This window comes from Calidris pugnax, unplaced genomic scaffold (assembly GCF_001431845.1).
Source record: "Calidris pugnax isolate Ruff unplaced genomic scaffold, ASM143184v1 scaffold105, whole genome shotgun sequence".
Classification (NCBI taxonomy): Eukaryota; Metazoa; Chordata; class Aves; order Charadriiformes; family Scolopacidae; genus Calidris; species Calidris pugnax.
Window position 1 is genome coordinate 146641 of NW_015090857.1, and position 7905 is coordinate 154545.

The following is a 7905-nucleotide window of genomic DNA, read 5'->3' on the forward strand; positions in this document are numbered from 1 at the left end:
TGATGGGATGGGACTCAGGGCATTTTGTTTGTTAAGGGAGTATTATGGTTTGAGAAAACTCGTAACAATCTATTGTCGTTTGGGCAATTATTCGATCACCCGATGACCCCTCCCCATCCGGAAAGGGGAATCAGGGAACACAAGGAAACACAGGGGTTGAAATATAAACAGATTTAATAGACTGAGACTAAATAATTAACAATAATACTAAAGAACCAGTATGAATCCCGATTCTGATATAAGATACACAAGAATTATACTCAGCCCATTCTCTCAGTAGGAAGCCGTGCGCTCCCCACAGGGACAGCAAATGGCGGACACTGCCAGCGCAATGGCTTCAGGAGGAAGGGAAGGCCTCAGGGCTCCGGCACCGGGGCAAGGAGTTGTCTGACCCGCTGCCATCAAGGGAGAGAGAGCTACACAGCAAACTTTTCTAATTTATATGGAATGTGACGTTTATGGTATGAAATAACCCTGTTGGCCAGCCTGGGTCAAATGCCCAGGCCTTGCTCCTCCTTGTCCCTGCACCTGGCAAGGCTTGAAAACACTGAGACCTTATATGCTTACTATATATTTTATACATATATATAATATACTTTACATTTACTTACTATACGCTTTGCAAGTAAAAGCTAGCCTATGAGGAAAGACTTCTAGCAGAAGGCTCTGTTTAGTATACAAAGAACAGACCAGCTTCTGGACTGGCAGAGAAATAGTATTTTTGGCAGAGAATGAAAGCAAAATAATAAAGACATCGATAAAAGAAACAGAATAATTTCTAGTTACTTAATAAGATATAGGAAGCAATGAAAAGGATGAAAAAATATTTGATTGCTCTTGTTAAGAATGATACAAACTCTCAGGGGCTTGACTGTTTGTGTAAGAGTATCGCTTTGCCTCATAGAATGACAGACTTTTCATTATCTCCTAATCAGTGGTTCTTTAAAACTTGAAAAGTTGTTTTAAATTTTCAATATAGAAAATAAGTCGAATGTGTTTTGTCAAGAGTAAAATAAATGAAAAGGTCCGTGCATTTTGTTTGCACATTTGATATACAAAAGGCCAAGAACTGGGAAAGGTGTAATAAGGTTTGGCATTTCATTTTAAAGCTGAAATTATGGAAAGCATACACTAAGATATAATTTGAAACACAATTCAGTTGTAGTTTCAGTGTTTCACAACACAGCTACAGTTTCAAATAATCAACCTTTTTGACAACTGTAGTATATTATGAGTATAAAATTACTGCTCATACCTATTTATAAGATTTCTTATGCGTGCCATTGATATAAAAGTTAACTTCATTAACTTTTAGTAAGTCTTAGGCCAATTTTTCAGTCCTATCCTTGTCTGTGAGCACCATTTGTGCCTACGTCTTGGCACCTGCAAATAGAGGACTGAGCAGCGCCTCGCTGTGTCATGGCTATCTAACCAGAGTATAAATCACTGGGCAACCCATAGCGGGTACTGGGTAAATGCAGCCACGGGTGGTGAATGCATATCTGTGAGAATGACAGAAGAGAAAACCATATGAAGAAAGCCTGAAAGAGGACCTAGCAGAAAAGACAGCTACAGCGAATGAGTAAGGATGAGTGCAAATCCATGCTGTTTTCTATATATATATATTTTTTTTCATATTTTACTAGGTGGCAATATAAACTGGAATTTAACTAGCTGAAGAACGCTAGATATTAATACCTTAAAAGACAAGACCAATCATGGTCTTAATAGCATGCCATATACCATACGTATGCTGCTATTGCAACCTACAAGTGATCCTGAAAAGTAACAACACAAACCTCAAGCGTGCTAGATATTAATACCTTAAAAGAGTCCCATTTTTCTCCCCAAAGCTTATGGTTTATATTCCCTGATTCGGTGGGGGTGTAGGATTAAGCCTGAGTGGATTGCACTATCTGATAAACTGGAATTTAACTAGCTGAAGTCTTTTGAAACCTTGACACTGAATTATATTTTATGTCAGCTGTGAAGAAATGGCAAAGAAAAAGACAACTGTGCAAGACAAACTACAGTGTTGTTTAATAATGATAATAATGTTTAATAATGATCGAATGCTAGATATTAATAACTTGAAAGACAACACCAATCATGGTCTTAATAGCATGCCATATACCATATGTATGTTTCTTAATCATTTCCCCTCTCTCTCAGGTAAGGTCACTCAGTCCTGTACAGCGTCCTGGACAAGGGGGGGATGAATCTCCTACAGGCCAGCTGTATCCTTGGAAGATTCCCCATTTTTCTCCCCAAACCTTATGATTTATATTCCCTGATTCGGTGGGGGTGTAGGATTAAGCCTGAGTGGATTGCACTATCTGGGATATTTACCTCTGGTGGCGTGATGGCTCCTAAGTCTCTGTTGCCAATTTTGTGATGTCTAGCACTCAAAGTCACAGGAATAGTGATGGGATGGGACTCAGGGCATTTTGTTTGTTAAGGGAGTATTATGGTTTGAGAAAACTCGTAACAATCTATTGTCGTTTGGGCAATTATTCGATCACCCGATGACCCCTCCCCATCCGGAAAGGGGAATCAGGGAACACAAGGAAACACAGGGGTTGAAATATAAACAGATTTAATAGACTGAGACTAAATAATTAACAATAATACTAAAGAACCAGTATGAATCCCGATTCTGATATAAGATACACAAGAATTATACTCAGCCCATTCTCTCAGTAGGAAGCCGTGCGCTCCCCACAGGGACAGCAAATGGCGGACACTGCCAGCGCAATGGCTTCAGGAGGAAGGGAAGGCCTCAGGGCTCCGGCACCGGGGCAAGGAGTTGTCTGACCCGCTGCCATCAAGGGAGAGAGAGCTACACAGCAAACTTTTCTAATTTATATGGAATGTGACGTTTATGGTATGAAATAACCCTGTTGGCCAGCCTGGGTCAAATGCCCAGGCCTTGCTCCTCCTTGTCCCTGCACCTGGCAAGGCTTGAAAACACTGAGACCTTATATGCTTACTATATATTTTATACATATATATAATATACTTTACATTTACTTACTATACGCTTTGCAAGTAAAAGCTAGCCTATGAGGAAAGACTTCTAGCAGAAGGCTCTGTTTAGTATACAAAGAACAGACCAGCTTCTGGACTGGCAGAGAAATAGTATTTTTGGCAGAGAATGAAAGCAAAATAATAAAGACATCGATAAAAGAAACAGAATAATTTCTAGTTACTTAATAAGATATAGGAAGCAATGAAAAGGATGAAAAAATATTTGATTGCTCTTGTTAAGAATGATACAAACTCTCAGGGGCTTGACTGTTTGTGTAAGAGTATCGCTTTGCCTCATAGAATGACAGACTTTTCATTATCTCCTAATCAGTGGTTCTTTAAAACTTGAAAAGTTGTTTTAAATTTTCAATATAGAAAATAAGTCGAATGTGTTTTGTCAAGAGTAAAATAAATAAAAAGGTCCGTGCATTTTGTTTGCACATTTGATATACAAAAGGCCAAGAACTGGGAAAGGTGTAATAAGGTCTGGCATTTCATTTTAAAGCTGAAATTATGGAAAGCATACACTAAGACATAATTTGAAACACAATTCAGTTGTAGTTTCAGTTTTTCACAACACAGCTACAGTTTCAAATCAACCTTTTTGACAACTGTAGTATATTATGAGTATAAAATTACTGCTCATACCTATTTATAAGATTTCTTATGTGTGCCATTGATATAAAAGTTCACTTCATTAACTTTTAATAGGTCTTAGGCCAATTTTTCAGTCCTATCCTTGTCTGTGAGCACCATTTGTGCCTACGTCTTGGCACCTGCAAATAGAGGACTGAGCAGCGCCTCGCTGTGTCATGGCTATCTAACCAGAGTATAAATCACTGGGCAACCCATAGCGGGTACTGGGTAAATGCAGCCACGGGTGGTGAATGCATATCTGTGAGAATGACAGAAGAGAAAACCATATGAAGAAAGCCTGAAAGAGGACCTAGCAGAAAAGACAGCTACAGCGAATGAGTAAGGATGAGTGCAAATCCATGCTGTTTTCTATATATATATATTTTTTTTCATATTTTACTAGGTGGCAATATAAACTGGAATTTAACTAGCTGAAGTCTTTTGAAACCTTGACACTGAATTATATTTTATGTCAGCTGTGAAGAAATGGCAAAGAAAAAGACAACTGTGCAAGACAAACTACAGTGTTGTTTAATAATGATAATAATGTTTAATAATGATCCCAAAGCATAAGGTTAGTGGAAAAAACAGAAATATATCCTATTAGTGAAAGAACACATTGTTAGATTTTCCTGAAAGGATTTTGGTGTTCAAATTTCTCCTTTGGCTTTGTAATGCTGGCTTTTATATATTAGTATAGAATTTTATAGTCTTAGCTTGTATATCCTCACAGTAATGCACAGTGTGGGTGTTAGTTGGCACTAGCCAGCTTGCACCAGTTTGGAAATCTCCACATGGTATGAGAATACTATAGGCCTTTAAAAGGCCTTTTATTTTTAAGGCTTCTGAAATTGGAGGAAACAGTTTTTGATTTGAAGTGTTTCCTCTGTTAACCTTTAGTTACCTACTCTACCTATGTCTAAGGAGAGGACCACTCTTGAAGCCAGTCCGTTTGGGCAATTATTCGATCACCCGATGACCCCTCCCCATCCGGAAAGGGGAATCAGGGAACACAAGGAAACACAGGGGTTGAAATATAAACAGATTTAATAGACTGAGACTAAATAATTAACAATAATACTAAAGAACCAGTATGAATCCCGATTCTGATATAAGATACACAAGAATTATACTCAGCCCATTCTCTCAGTAGGAAGCCGTGCGCTCCCCACAGGGACAGCAAATGGCGGACACTGCCAGCGCAATGGCTTCAGGAGGAAGGGAAGGCCTCAGGGCTCCGGCACCGGGGCAAGGAGTTGTCTGACCCGCTGCCATCAAGGGAGAGAGAGCTACACAGCAAACTTTTCTAATTTATATGGAATGTGACGTTTATGGTATGAAATAACCCTGTTGGCCAGCCTGGGTCAAATGCCCAGGCCTTGCTCCTCCTTGTCCCTGCACCTGGCAAGGCTTGAAAACACTGAGACCTTATATGCTTACTATATATTTTATACATATATATAATATACTTTACATTTACTTACTATACGCTTTGCAAGTAAAAGCTAGCCTATGAGGAAAGACTTCTAGCAGAAGGCTCTGTTTAGTATACAAAGAACAGACCAGCTTCTGGACTGGCAGAGAAATAGTATTTTTGGCAGAGAATGAAAGCAAAATAATAAAGACATCGATAAAAGAAACAGAATAATTTCTAGTTACTTAATAAGATATAGGAAGCAATGAAAAGGATGAAAAAATATTTGATTGCTCTTGTTAAGAATGATACAAACTCTCAGGGGCTTGACTGTTTGTGTAAGAGTATCGCTTTGCCTCATAGAATGACAGACTTTTCATTATCTCCTAATCAGTGGTTCTTTAAAACTTGAAAAGTTGTTTTAAATTTTCAATATAGAAAATAAGTCGAATGTGTTTTGTCAAGAGTAAAATAAATAAAAAGGTCCGTGCATTTTGTTTGCACATTTGATATACAAAAGGCCAAGAACTGGGAAAGGTGTAATAAGGTCTGGCATTTCATTTTAAAGCTGAAATTATGGAAAGCATACACTAAGACATAATTTGAAACACAATTCAGTTGTAGTTTCAGTTTTTCACAACACAGCTACAGTTTCAAATCAACCTTTTTGACAACTGTAGTATATTATGAGTATAAAATTACTGCTCATACCTATTTATAAGATTTCTTATGTGTGCCATTGATATAAAAGTTCACTTCATTAACTTTTAATAGGTCTTAGGCCAATTTTTCAGTCCTATCCTTGTCTGTGAGCACCATTTGTGCCTACGTCTTGGCACCTGCAAATAGAGGACTGAGCAGCGCCTCGCTGTGTCATGGCTATCTAACCAGAGTATAAATCACTGGGCAACCCATAGCGGGTACTGGGTAAATGCAGCCACGGGTGGTGAATGCATATCTGTGAGAATGACAGAAGAGAAAACCATATGAAGAAAGCCTGAAAGAGGACCTAGCAGAAAAGACAGCTACAGCGAATGAGTAAGGATGAGTGCAAATCCATGCTGTTTTCTATATATATATATTTTTTTTCATATTTTACTAGGTGGCAATATAAACTGGAATTTAACTAGCTGAAGTCTTTTGAAACCTTGACACTGAATTATATTTTATGTCAGCTGTGAAGAAATGGCAAAGAAAAAGACAACTGTGCAAGACAAACTACAGTGTTGTTTAATAATGATAATAATGTTTAATAATGATCCCAAAGCATAAGGTTAGTGGAAAAAACAGAAATATATCCTATTAGTGAAAGAACACATTGTTAGATTTTCCTGAAAGGATTTTGGTGTTCAAATTTCTCCTTTGGCTTTGTAATGCTGGCTTTTATATATTAGTATAGAATTTTATAGTCTTAGCTTGTATATCCTCACAGTAATGCACAGTGTGGGTGTTAGTTGGCACTAGCCAGCTTGCACCAGTTTGGAAATCTCCACATGGAATGAGAATACTATAGGCCTTTAAAAGGCCTTTTATTTTTAAGGCTTCTGAAATTGGAGGAAACAGTTTTTGATTTGAAGTGTTTCCTCTGTTAACCTTTAGTTACCTACTCTACCTATGTCTAAGGAGAGGACCACTCTTGAAGCCAGTCAGGGTGGACAGGTGCCTTTTGGCATGCCTGGAGGGATTAGAAATGGAAGCGACAGCACCCCATAATATTTAGGTGATAAAAAGAAGTGATAAAATTATGCTGAGAAATTTTCCATGCCTATGGCCAAGTCACAGGATCTAATTCTCCCTTCCTCCAAACCAAAAATCATTAGGCACTATCCAAGACCTATCCCAGCTACAAAATCTTTACCTTCTAAAGTTTCTTTTGAACAATTTCGGGATTTCTGGTCACCCACTGAAATTAACAGCTGAAGATAACCTACACTAGCCGGGATGAAATCAGTTTCCTGGTGTTTCAAGCCCTGAGGCTTGATTCTTTGCTTCCTAAAATGATGTTCATTCAGAGTACATGGAAATTTCCCCTTCTGAAAAGCCAATCTGAATGGGAGGAAAGTACAAGCAGTGATAATTTTAATCTCTTTTTTGGAAAGAAAGGCTGACATCGGTAGCTGGAATCAGAAATAGTTCTAAACCCTGATGGGGGTGAAGTTGTGTTCGTGAAGGCTGCTGGCAGCTCGCCAGCAGAGAGTTCCCCTGAATTGGCAGCCATTTGCTGCTTTAGCTGTCATCAGACAAGCTGTATCTCTTTTTTAGCTGCTGAAGAGCCGCTAATGGGATAATGAGCAGTTTTCGCTTTCTCGTTACCACTTATTCATCATAGACAGTGCGTATGAAGTATCTGTAGTTAAAGTATTAAGTGATCACTTTGGTGATGTTTGGTCTGCCTTACATTTCCAAAGTGTCTAGGTTTTTAGATTAATATTTGATAAACTGTGGTTGAAGCCTGGCACATTTAAATTAAATAATTACGCAAACTCATGATATCAGTTCTACTTTCTAAAAGAAATGGATCATCTTGTGTAAATCTCTACTTCTCCTTCAGAGAACATCCTTATGGGCTGGTCTTCTGAGGCTCTCTTTCCAAGTGATGCTACCAAAAACATATAGCTATGAAAATATTAGTCTGCATGGTACACACCCTTGAGGAACTGGGATTGCTAATAACTATGTTAAATGAGATTTTGTAGCTGGTATAAAATGGGGGAAAAAAAACCCCAAACATTTTGAGCACAGAGTTATGCTAATGTTAAGATTGAAACTATCTGAAGGCTTCTCAGCAAGGAAGAACTAAATTTTGCTACCCCTACCCGAAGGGATTA